General features: G+C 38.2%; 1 pseudogene across 1 annotated transcript in view; it reads right to left on the bottom strand.

Moving 5' to 3' along the window:
* Nucleotides 1-14,035, bottom strand: part of LOC145467435 (uncharacterized) — a 267,594-nt pseudogene that overhangs the window by 127,288 nt on the left and 126,271 nt on the right. The gene's annotated exons all lie outside the window — the stretch shown is intronic.

Below are 14,035 nucleotides of genomic sequence, written 5' to 3'. Positions count from 1 at the left end.
AGCGGAACATTTTAAACCAATTACTTAAATTTCTAACCTGGTTGATATGATCACTTTTACCATTTTCTGCGACAGGGTCAGAAAGAAAACTCGGAGAGAATTGCAGAACATCCAAAGCGTCAAACAGAGAGTATATTAAATAAAGGTCATAAGAACTAATTGAAAAAAGATGTTTTAGGACACAATGTCAGTTCAAAGAAACCAGGTGAGACTGAATTGTTCACCATGGTTAAAATTTCTCCTCCGTCAGAAATCAGTGATTTCTCACAATAGTTTTCAAACAGTATTACCACGTCTTGTGTTTAAACTGAATTTCAAAGATAAGGCACAGGACTGACAAATGCACTAATTAACTTTGCGGTGTTTTCAGCAGAGATAAGAACTTCGTTAAAAGATAACTAGCAGCGAAACCCTTTGATATCACCGTAACGGCTTAATTGATTATGGATGGTTTCAATCCTAACGTTAATGTTTGTTTCTTAACATGCATCGGATATATATTCCAGCATTGTAATGTAAAGAAGGGATTCTTTGTTCATCAATGTAATGAACACACCTTAATCAATTTAGTAAATGCACCGCTGGCGTAGAGTTAAAGCATTGCCAGATGTTCTTTTTAAGGGCTGTTATCTCAAACAACAACAAAATTGGAAAAATACCAAGACACGTACGTTGAGATGAAAATAGAACGAGAGGGTTAAAGGTGAACTATCGTTGAACACACGCATTCCAGAATTTGCTAAAACACGAACATGCTATCCAACGACAAGTCACGTTTAACTCAAATAAAGGACTTCCCTGTGTAAGAGTTAAATGTTTAACTTTGCGTGAGGTTTAGTTAGCGAAGCAGTCGCCTGCTTTCTTAAAGCGCAAGAAGCGCGGAGAATCTTGGAGTAAGAGGCTGTGGGAAGTAGAATGGATGAGAGAGGGAACTAAAAACTCGCCGCAACTTTTCTCCTCCGCCTCGCGCTCCAGTCGTTCACAAGCTGCGAGTGCTCTTGAAAAGGAAACCACTGCTACGAAGGCTATACGATTTTCAAGAAACGTGTAATACATGCTATTAAATTGAATTTAAAAAGTAGGCGCATTGGTCGTATTTACCTAGGAAAACGAATAATGCGTCTTAGACGTATTACTTGTACAGTAAATAGGGAAATAGGAAGCATTAAACCTCATACAAACTCAATAATTTTATGAAACGGGCGCGTTTAACTTCTGAGATATATAACTCCTCTAGTCAAATACGAAACACACACACACACACACACCTCCCTAAAATGGGAATCTGCTCAATTTGTTATTAAGCGAACAACAGTGTCTGTAACAAGAACTTTGTTTGCGAGAAAAACACACAAGTTTAATGGGTCTCGTATTTACCTAGACGCACTTAATTAGACACATTATTCGTCTTCTTAGTTAAATGCGGCCTGAGACCAAATAGGACTCATCGTCGTTAATGATGATTTATTTTAGACATCGTCTTTTGCCTTTTGCTTAAGGCAAGGAACACTTTGCATTAGCAGCGATGCTCAGGGGAGGCCATTTTACCTAGGAAAATGCAATATTGGCTTCGGAAAACTGAGTCTTTCATGAGCAATCGATTTTACCTCAGAGGTAAATTAGCAACATGGTTTTTACTTCGTATAAAGATCCAGGATTTTACTTACTGTAATTAAAGTTGATGATGCTTTTCCGGGTGAGTCCCTCGGATGATTGAAAAACAAGAATCACGCAGACATATTTGCGCTTTGCTTCCTCGTCGTTACTGTTGCTTTCACGCTTAGCTTCAACCATGGTGAATAACATGGGTGATAACGGATTCGCTTTCAGATCATTTTTGGGATCTCCGAATTATATGATTTGCGAGACTGGTAAACGAATCAATGAAGACCACAATTTTCGACATGCACTGTGAAAGCTCCAATACTCGCAACGCTCCGTAACGAATCTCTAAAAGAAGCCATGTTCACCAAACTTCTACACAAGCACGGTACGTCCGAAGAAAAGTCTGTCAATTAGCAGATCATCTTGTTTCTCATTAGTAGGTTAATTTAGGCAAACTAGGGGCACTTTCGATTTCCAATCAACCAAAACTTCCGAAAATTTCGAAACGAGCGCAAATGGCGAGGAAATTTCCTGGAAAAAACTCCACAAAGATCCAGAAAGTGTTGAATTTCCGAAACGCGAACCATTCAACCCAAAATTTTGGAAACGAAGTCAGCTCTAATGACACCTAGCACTTGACTAACAACAATTGATGAATTTACTCGAATGATTTTCCCGGACGTTCTGTGCAATAAAATTACCATCTTGTTATAAATTCTACAATCTGATTGGCTGAGCTATCGTACGCTATCGGCCTCTGCAATATATTTTCTCATTTATCCGAAGTTTCGGCACGAGGTTCAGGAACTCAAAATTGGCATTTTGTTCTCTCTAACTCTGTTTCTGTAGACTCTGGGAGTGTGAAACGATGGCAGAAAAACTACATTTTTTGAATAATAAAAGAAATGCCGGTACAGTTTAACCTTTTGACCACTACGGCTCGTTAACACAACCACCACATTGGCCCTAAACAAAAACCTCAGTCATCTCAGTTAATAATTTCTTATGTAAGAACCTCGTTTACGTGACCACCTCGTAAATGCGACCGAGGACCACTTTTGAAACTTTTAACCTTCTTTTTCTTTATTAATTTACCCAGTTATTGCTACCACAAGAAATGCCTGATTTTTTCAATGCAAAAATACAAAAATAAAGTGAAAAAAAAAAGTAATGAGTCCCTATAGAATATATCACTTGTATTTAGTAAACAGTGGATAGGAATTAAAGGGAGAGTCATAATAAAAAATTTAGCTTCCTCTAGACGTTCAGTTAGTCAGGGCCCAGCGCGTAAATGGCGCACGAAAAAATAGGGAGAATCCCGGCGCGGAAAGACACCAATCATTTCTCTCCTTCCGTCGCTCCGTCGTGTTTTCGCGTTTCGACCCAACCAACTGAACGCATCCATGGAATAATAATAATAATAATAATAATAATAATAATAATAATGCCTTTATTGGATATCGCAATTACTAGTAAAACCAGTAGTTCTCATTGTGGTCCTTAAAATCTACCAAACAACTACAATTACAAATTCAAATAGAAAAATACAAGGAAAATACAATTTAAAAATCATTAAATATTCTACTACTAATGATAATGGAAGAGGCCACAATTAAATTAAAGTGCAACTGCAATACAACTCCTAAAGAGAGTTGAATGAAGGCCCCACCAGAACCCTAATTTTTTATTCAAAGGAACCCTCGTCGAATTATTTTGTTCGCAGCCATTTCAAATCAGAACATTTCTCTCCTACCTTGATCTTGCCGTTATCTTGATTATCATTCAGATTTGTCCACACACATTATTTCCAGTTGGTTTGTGGTACTGCACTAGAAGGACTTGTCACGCTTTCTCCTTTCTCTCCCTTAACCCCTTTTATTCCTTGATCTCCCACAATTTCCGGCGCTCCTTTTATTCCCATCATTCCTGGCGGTACCGCTCTTTCCACGAGGCCCTTCATTTCCTTTCTCTCCCTTTTGTCCCAGCATTCCTTGCGTCCCCTTGTCACCAGTCTGTCCTCTAACTCCATTTCTTTCCTGCGGTCCTTGGGCTCCCGGAATGCCAGGCATTTCCGGCATGTCATCAGATCCTGGAATCCCTGGAAATCCATGGGTTGATATGGATTTCTAAGAAAAGACCAAAACATACGTACAATGACCTGAGAAACGCAGTACGAAATTTAAACAACACGAAAACAATGTATTTCTTAAGTCAATATATATCATAGCATGAAAAAACATATAAGCGACTTGTTTTAAATGTAATGTTAGTGTCAGCGGGTCTGTCATTAGGCTTGTCGCCCTGTAGGTAAGCAATATTTGACAAGAAAAAACTTCCCTAATTCTTAGTATTTTCCACTAATTCTTACATAATACTGAGGTTTATTCACTTGGGAAGCCGACTCTTACGGAGAGTAACTAGACTACGAGTAATCCCTCTTTCGCTTAGTCCGTCGTGCGTCGTCCGTCGTGCGCCGCGCCGCGCGAAATCCTGGGTCGAGGGGCGCGCGAAAGGAGGGACTACCGCCTAAGTCCAAGAGTTTGAATTATGCGTTGCTCTCACAACACAAAAATATGATTGGCTTATATTAGGAGCGTTGACAACGCGCTGTCAACATTCGAGATACGTGTGACGTCTTGCAGGAATGTTTTGGAACCGGAGCAAATCGAAGCATTGGAATGGCGCTTCGCAAGGCCGTGGCCGTGATGTTCTTGCGAATCTGCCGACAGGCTTAGCTTTTGAAAGATTTAAATTTATCAAGTGTTTTGTTTGGCAAAGCTTTCCGCCTCCAACTACGACTACGAGCGCGTTAGTTCACCGCTCAACAGCATCGTCAAGTCAGCGAACATGAATTCACTGAGCTTGGCCTTTCTACCGTCCATTTGAAAGATTGACCCTGTGCACCGGACTTTTACTTGAAACCACACATTCAACCGAAACTTTTCGCTGCTATCGGCAAACATTTCACCGCAGTTGGATGAACTCCTATGTCAAATACGTAATGTATATTCTCGGTGGAAACTCTGCATTTGAAATCTTCGCAATACTACAGACGCAGCGAAAATCGTTACAAGATGCCTCATTCGCTGTCTTCTTTTTAATTTTTTGGCAGTTTCGCTGAACGAACACTGAACGAAGATCTACTTCTCACGGCATGTTTTTGCCTTGTTACTTGAAGAGTAGTAGAATAGAGCAATTTTATTCAGAGTATCTCCCGGGGTTATTGACAACAGGCAATAACAAGAGGACTTCAAGAGGAAAAATCCTACACCGAAAAATCGCTCGGCTGTGAAAGGACAAACTCTTGGGCTTAGGCGGTAGTCTGTCCTTTCGCGCGCTCCTCGACCCAGGAATACGCGGGGCTATTTTGCTCTTGCAGTTTTCTTTCGCGTCAGTCACGACGGACTAAGCGAAAAGAGGGACTACTGGTAGTCTAGAGAGTAACATAACATCATTAACATTCCTCGGGGGTTTCAGTAACGTTAGTTATAAGCGGCCGCTGAAGGTGTAATAGGCGGCTGTGATCACTAAAGAGGCCGTGAGGTCCCTTTGCCCTACGGGGGTCTGGGGGCATGCTCCCCCAGAAAAAATTGAAATCTAGAAGCTTGGAAATGCGATTTCCAGCGTTCTGGGCATCAAAAAGCCTGCTGTTGATGGGTATTTTTATTGACCAAAAGCAGGATCTTTTTTAAACAAATTATTAATTTTTTGCAGAGGCATACCTTTCTAGGCAGATATCTCTCTCATGACTCTTGATATCCACTTAGGCAGTAATTTCTTTGAAGTCCCTTCTTAAAACAAGTACAACTTCTCTGCTACTCATTCAAATGTACCAACATGGCAACACACTGATTTTTAACTCTTTAGAAAAAAATGAAATAGATAAACTTTACAACAAAATTCTTTCTTACAAAACAAACCTCATTTTCAACTTTTCATTGATTCTCCCACGGTTCATTATTAAGGTATTCAATAATCATAAAATAATGAAAAAATTAAATAATATTATTAAATCATTTAGATGTCTTAGGTATCCTGAGATGAATAGTGATAACACTGATCAGCGACTACAAACAACATGTACGCTGTTTCTTTGGAACATTTAGTTTGCCTGCTTTTTTGTAGCATTTAAAAATGTCAGTGGTCGTCGTCGTTGTTGTATTTGCTTTTTTTATTAATAACATTTTTATTTTCATTAATGAAATCCAAACAGACAGCGGTAAGAGGTCCTACAGGCGGCGGTAGATCATCGGTAAACGGCTTTTATTGAAACCCCTGATTCCTTGAGAGAATTTACTAAGACAGGCTAGGTTCCAGGCTAGGTTAAATTGTCCACTATGGTTAAAATTTCTTCTCTGTCAGAAGTCAATGATTATTAAAGGTCAAATGCAACGAAATTGGGCCTAGTTTGATTATAAGTTAAAATAAAAGATACTAATCCAAGTAATCATAACCCAAAATTTTACCTGATTTAGTCAAAAAGCCGCCGAGATATTAGACCTTGAAAACAGCTATTTTTTCTTCGCTTTACAAACGGAACGGTTCGTGGAAACTTCGGAAAATTGTCGGAACTGGATTTTGCGACGTCATAATTGGTGAGCTCCCGTTCAGAACAACAAAGTATTAGGGCAAATATGAGTGTTTTGTGCAGCGTTAATTGTAGCAATCACTCGAAAATCTGTGGTATGAGCCTAGTTACATCCCTTTAAAGGATGAGAAGCGATGTAGGGAACTGTTTCATCTAGTTTCATCTCATCTTCGCGCTTCCAGCAAACATTTCAGCAGAAACCTCGAAGCGGTATCTTTCGTAATCGCTAAGCAGGGTCTCGAGTTCAAGCCCAAAAACCTTCGGAGCTGTACCATATGCCGTAAAGCCAAGCGTTGACGACGAAGACCCAAGAAACAAACGCTCTACCAACACGGAATGCAATTGTTCGGCAGCGGCAGCCATATTGTGAAGAGCAGAAAGCGAGGTAAAGCCCGGGGTAAAGTCGCTGTATTTAACAATTATTCAGCGGAGTGGAGGTAAATTAATCCACCACTTTCACCGACACTGAGGTGAATAATTGTTTTAGTATATACCACACAAGTTGAATAACTAGCGGACCAAAGAGTAACTTTATTTGTTTAAGAGTAACTTTATTTATTTGAAACGGAGAGCCATTTTGTTTTTCTTCGGCTGCTCGGAGGTGAATAGTACTTGGCTAATCACCTCCGAGCTAGCCAATCAGCGTGCGCGAAAAGTACTATTTACTTGTGTGGTATATACTAAATAAAACTATTGCGAGGTTTTTATTATATCAAGTTTAACTTTTTGGATTCACAATCTCATTTTCTAAACTTAGTCTAGTTGAAATAAAAAGAGGAACTAGAAAAGTGTGATTTTTGTCATTTAACATGATTTCACGCCATCGTGATTTGTAAATAATTAACAATTATTCACCGATATGGAGGTCCATCACTTTCACCGACACTGAGGTGAATAATTGTGTTAGTATATACCACACAAGCTGAATAATTAGCGGACCAAAACGTTATTTTATGTGTGACAAGCGGTTGAAAGTTTTAAAATCTCTCGCGCCGGCTGCTCGGAGGTGAATAGTACTTGCTAATCACCTCCGAGTTAACCAATCAGAGCGCGGAAAAGCACTATTCATTTGTGTGGTATATACTAAGCTTAAGTAAGACCAATTTTCTGCAACAACATTGTTATTAGTTGAACAAAATATAAAGATACTTTTTACAAGAGTATTGAGGATTTTTTTCAGTCGTAACTTCAGTGCTGGGATGAAGTGTCAGGTTGGTTTCAGTGCATCCCGTGTTAAGGAAGAGGGATGGGGGTACTAGCCTGGAAAGTGGAGTCAGATTCCTGAAGTAGAGTAATGTCAGTGTGACTCGAGCTTTGAGTGATAACTGAAAGATGTCATCCTAAAGCAGACATACAAATTAAACCCATGAATGGTATCCAATGCTTTTATCCAGGATTTCATAACTGACAGGCCTAAACCAAGAACATAGTACGACTATATTCTCTTACCTCTGGCTTGCAACCCTTAGTGGTACTTTGTTGAGTGAAGAAGACAAGGCATTTCACGCGAAATACCCTCAGTCAAGGCTGTAGCTACTGTAGCCACTTGCCTCGGCCATTTTTTTTTTTTTTTTCGTTTCTGTTGTTTCTTTTTTGAAGGTGAAGTAAAACACTGCTAAATATCTAGGAAGAGAATTTTACTGTGGACATTGCCTCGGTCATATTTTTTCCTGGCTATTGCCCTATAAGTAATGCTGTAATGTTGTAGGAATTTTCATTGTTCATCAGCGTACTGATAAATAAACTTTTTGCTGGAAAGATGGATTGAATGCAACAATCACAAGCCCCCTTGCATGATATAAATGGTACTTCTTGATGACGACTAGCAGTGAGCAGTTGTTGTGTTGTGATCTATAACTCTAGTGACCTCACCATGAGACAAATGATAATATCACAATTCTCATCTTTTTACTATGCAAAAAGAGACAACAACCATCCACAGGGCTTTCACATGAGATTTCCTCCACTGGGAGTTTGCAATAAATTTATCAAGGTCACTAACCTCTTTTTAAATCCTAAAAGAGCTATTTATTTCTCCTTGAGCATGTTTAGTTGAAACTGAAGAAATAACTTATCCCCGGATTTGTATGTTCTTGTATGAAACATGTTTAGGTGGGTGTGCCATAGTTATCCCTTCAAGTGCCAATGGGTTAATTCATATCTGTTCTGTCAGAATATTTTTTGTTTTGAACATCTCTCATGTTTCTAATTGAGGCCAGAGTGCTTACTTGGAAACCAAAACCAGGATCTTTACATTCAGTACATGTACTGTATGTCATTTAATTTATAAATAATAAAGTTTAATTGATGTTTAGCTGATGTGGTGTGAATAGCCATAGGAAGCTACATGTATAATGCTTGACTGAGCAAGTAAGTTAGTAATTTATCAAAATACACGGACACATTTTAAATGGGCAGGTAAGCGCTTATAAATGCAGGGAATAGTATCACAAAGGATGAATAAAAGCAATTTAAATATATAATCCTACAGTACTGGTCATTGTGGGAGGTGCAGTAGCCTCGTGGTTTGTGCGCTCGACTCAGGAGCGAACGGTCCGGGTTCGAGCCCTGTCCGGGGACATTGTGTTGTGTTCGTGGGCACTCTACTCTCACAGTGCCTCTCTCCACCCAGGTGTATGAATCGGTACTGGCGAATTTAATGCTGAGGGGTAAGCCTACGGTGGACTAGCATCCCATCCAGGGGGAAGTAGAAATACTCCTGGTCGCTTTATGCTACCGAAACCGGGATAAGCTACGGCCTGATGAGCCACTTGGCTCGTATGTAGACATTACCTTTTACCTCCCTAACAGCCATACTTTTGAATTCCAGCCATTTACGACTGATAAATTTTCAACAAATTTACTTCTTTGTTAAGAAAATAGTATTCGAGATTCCAGTAATGTTATATTTTAATTTTATTTCATTTTCCTTCAAAATGTCAATGTTAATTCCCTGACACAAAATAAAATTACCTAACCTTGATGAACTAATTTTCCCTAGCACTTTTCTGACCTGTGAAAACCCTGCAACCCATAGCATTCTAACGACGAAAACGTAACTACATGTCATGTAAAACGACAAAAACAAGATGAGCTTAAACATTAAACGTTCGGCCAAAACAACTTTCAGTAAGGGCTTATATCAGGTGAGCTGATCAACTTTTCTTACTGACCAAAAGAAAATTATGGCAAGCCGTTTGTAGCAAAATTAAATCCTTGCAATATATGTTTAATCCTTTAAATAACGGTTTTATTTAAAGATAGAAAAAGGCATTCAATCCAATGGTAAGTTAAATTTTGGTTCAATTCAATCTTTTAATTTTCACGATTCAATCCAATACCTGAAATATTGATTCAATGCAATACCTAAAATATTGATTCAATCCAATACCTAAAATATTGATTCAATCCAATACCTGGAATATTGATTCAATCCAATACCTAAAATATTGATTCAATCCAATACCTAAAATATTGATTCAATCCAATACCTGGAATATTGATTCAATCCAATACCTGGAATATTGATTCAATCCAATACCTCGAATATTGATGCAATCCAATACCCGAAATATTGATTCAATCCAATACCTCAAATATTGATTCAATCCAATACCTCAGATATTGATGCAATCTTCCTGGGCCGAGCGCGGCCAACAGGAACGAGGGTAACTGAGCACTAGAGAGCACTGAAAACATGGCGGGCGAAGGAGAACTAGATTTAGAAGTTGAGTTTCCTAAGTTTCTTGCAGACATCTTGGATAAAACGGAAATAATTTTTGAGAATTTTGACTCAGAAGTTGGAATCATGGAAGACCATTTCTTAAAATTCCTGTTGAGGTGCTCGAGGAACTTTGAGGACTAGGATTCATCTGGACAACGATAACAAAGATGATTGGAGTTTGGAGATGGACAATTCACAGAAGATTGACAGAGTATGGCTGAGAAGATATGAGGGATTTCAACAGCTTACCTGATAAGGAACCGAAATCATTCAAGAGTATGGATATAATTTCATTGCAGGTTTCTTTAAGTCCATTGGGTTACGGGTTCAACGGAGAAGAATAAGAGAAAGGTTAGCAAAATTAGATCCCCAAAATACTGTCTTGAGATGGGGTGCGTAAATTCGCTTTGGCATCTGGATGGACATCACTCTGTGATCCGGTGGAAAATACTAATTCGGCTGTATAGACGGATTTTCTCGGAGAATAATGTTTTTGAAATGTAGTGCCAACAATAAAGCAGAAACAGTTCTTGAATTGTTTCTGGATGCCGTTAAGAGAGACGGAGAATTTTGGCCTTCGAGAGTACGAGTAGATCGTGGTGTTGAAAACGTTGGTGTGTGCGATACAATGGAGCAGGTTAGAAGAGAGGAGAGGGGCAGCTTCACTGCAGGACCATCAACACAACCAACGAATTGAAAGATTGTGGAGGGATGTTTCCGTTGTGCTTCCCACTTGTACTTTTACACTTTTTGTAGTATGGAATTGTCAGGCATCCTGAACACTGATAATTCAGTGCATCTTTCCACCTTACACTTAGTTTTTCAACCAAGGATAAACCTTGCTCTTTGCCAGTTCACTGAAGCTTTCAACCACCAAAATGTAAGAACAGAAAAAAAACTGGTTGCCATACCAAATGTGGCTTAATCATATGATGCAGCCTGAAAACCCCCTTTCAAATGGAAAGTCATATGATTTTGAATACTATGGTGATGATCCTGATGGTCCAACTCCATTGGGCAGTGATAACAATGCTGTAGTTGAAGAAATTGACCTGGGACAACATGATTCAGTGCAGTCATTTGTATTGGAAAGGCTAGATCCCTTAAAATAATCAAGTCAAATGGGAGTAGACATCTTCCAAGAGGCTCTAGAACTAGTGACAGTTAAACTTGGGCAACTGACAATTGCATAATACTACATGTGTGTGGGCTGGGTAAAGGAGATTATGGCCCTTAAAGTATTTTTGCAACTCAATTCACAACAGAAAACCTCACCCTGTATCAAGTAAATTATTTTCTCATCTTCCTTTTCATTGATATACAAAACTTAGAAACTGCTTGAATTACAGAATGCCTAACTTCTAGCAACGCAACTAAACTGAAGAGAAATCAGGGCATTTGATAACTGCCATGTGCACTACTCTGCCTTGTAGATTTTTCAGGTGCTTATCAAAACAGATGTTAAAATGTTGCAAGGTTAATTTGTTATCTTATTTTCAAAAGTACCCAGGACACAAGACTAACCTCTTGGTGCACTGGCGTAATGGCTACTAACAGGACTCATGTCACTAGCCAAAACTAACTTTGCACCAGCCAGCCTTTTTCATACACAGCTTCACTGACTTTTTTATAAGAGTGGTCAATCTTGAACATTTCTTGTTGCATCAAAAATGTTAATAATAATCACTAAGAAAATTTCACTCCCACAAACACGAATCCTGCTTTTCTTGAATATGCTTATGTCCAATCTCTGATGTACTTTTATCAGTGTTGCCATTTTCTTTTATCTCCCTTTAATAGTTAAATATTTATCATATGCTTATTAAGGCAATTATTTCCATGAAATCCACTCATAGTTTCCCTGTTTTCATTAGTTTCTATTCTCTTCAGTTTTACTTTGTCAGGATAATTCTCAATTTTGTTTTCATCCAGTAGACCAGTACTCCATTCCATCATGATTGTCACAATGGCTAGTGAAAGTGCAAAATCTACTATTCAAAACTTAAATGTGTGGCTAGTTGGCAGTAGTGTTAGCCGTGAGCCCTGGGTACCTGATAATATTCACAACAAATTGGTGCCATGCTTGTCATAGAATATCAAGAAAAACATCGTTTTTAGGAAAGAAATACCACATGTGGGTTAAATAATGCAAAACATGAGACAACAACATTGCAAAACTTAAAAGACATCCCAATGTTCAATAATTGCTGTCTTGTAAAATGTAAAGGTTCTTATTTCAAAAATAACTTAAAGCCAAGTTTACACAAGCAGTTTTTGTGAGAAACATGTTTGACTGTGCACACGGCACAGCAAAAATTTTGTTTACAGTTCAAAGTTTAGTGTGCCAGTAATGACTGGACAGCAGAAATATGCACAATACCAAAGACCAATGTGGTAGCAAAATTTGCCACAGTTTATGTTATTTGCCACAAAAAGCTAGCACACACAGCTTTTAATAAACAAATATGTTTGTCACATAAAAATTGGTTAACTTACATCTACAAAAGCGGCAGTAATGGAATCTAAATTTTCCGTGTCCCTTGTGTCTCGGTTGTAGCAATGTCTCATTTACCTAAGCAGACTAATGGTTTGATCAAGAACTTCGGCGTGCGCTTCTGCAACTTCTGAGTCAAAATTCTCAAAAATTATTTCCGTTTTATCCAAGATGTCTGCAAGAAACTTAGGAAACTCAACTTCTAAATCTAGTTCTCCTTCGCCCGCCATGTTTTCAGTGCTCTCTAGTGCTCAGTTACTCTCGTTCCTGTTGGCCGCGCTCGGCCCAGGAAGATTGCATCAATATTTGAGGTATTGGATTGAATCAATATTTGAGGTATTGGATTGAATCAATATTTGAGGTATTGGATTGAATCAATATTTCAGGTATTGAATTGCATCAATATTCGAGGTATTGGATTGAATCAATATTCCAGGTATTGGATTGAATCAATATTTTAGGTATTGGATTGAATCAATATTCCAGGTATTGGATTGAATCAATATTTTAGGTATTGCATTGAATCAATATTCCAGGTATTGGCTTGAATCGTGAAAATTAAAAGATTGAATTGAGCCAAAATTTTATTTACCATTGGATTGAATGTCTTTTTCTATCTTTAAATAAAACCGTTATTTAAAGGATTAAACATATATTGCAAGGATTTAATTTTGCTACAAACGGCTTGCCATAGAAAATTGTAAACATCATCTTTTGCAAAATAAAACAAGGCAAAGACTCGAAGATGAACTTTATTCATTAATTTATTACTAATTTTTGAACAGCAGTTTTCAACATATTCAGAAAGGCTCACCAATCCATGTGGTCGATTCTTTCGTTGTTGATATCGTGATGCCATCTTGTTCACTCGACGAGTCTAATCCACTAAAGTTTATATCGACTGAATCGTTGCCTGATTCCCACGGTTCGAACTTACACGGCCGTATTTGGACATTTCCAAATGAAACATCAGGATCTTGATCTATTCTATTCATCGGCAAGTCAATAAACGCCAGGAAATCCTTGAAACAAACTCAGTAATTTCAAGTAAATTATTTGGTTGCGAAAATGAGCTCGCCAAATATGACGTCACAAATACCTAAAATTTCGTTTCCACTCCAAGCGCGGCCATTTCTGGTTCGTTTTCGTGAAGCTCTCGGAAATCCTCGGATTTTCGTGTCTTGGGCGCCACAGTTCACACAAAGCTTATTTTTAAGAGTTGATTCTGCTTCATGTTGGTGTAACTGACTTTTTCATAAAGGTTTTTCGACAAAAGAAAAATTGTCAAAATTTCGTTGCATTTGACCTTTAAAAATAGTTTTCAGACAGTATTAAATTAATTACCATGTCTTGTGTTTTCAACTCAATTGCAAAAATAAAGTAGAGAACTGAGAAATACACAAAACGGTTTGGCGGTGTCTTCAGCAGAGATAAGAACTTTGTCAAAAGATAACTAGCAGCGAAACGCTTTGATACTACCGTAACGACTTAATTCACTATGGATGTTTTCAACCCTAATGATTAGTTTTGTTTCTGAACGTGCGTCAGATATATATTCCAGCATTGAAATGTAGAGAACGGATTCTTTGTTCATAAATTCAATGAACACATCAATCAATTTAGT

This window comes from Orbicella franksi, chromosome 14 (assembly GCF_964199315.1).
Source record: "Orbicella franksi chromosome 14, jaOrbFran1.1, whole genome shotgun sequence".
Classification (NCBI taxonomy): domain Eukaryota; kingdom Metazoa; phylum Cnidaria; class Anthozoa; order Scleractinia; family Merulinidae; genus Orbicella; species Orbicella franksi.
The sequence above is the reverse complement of the archived record's forward strand: the minus strand, read 5'-3'. Positions and strand labels throughout refer to the sequence as shown.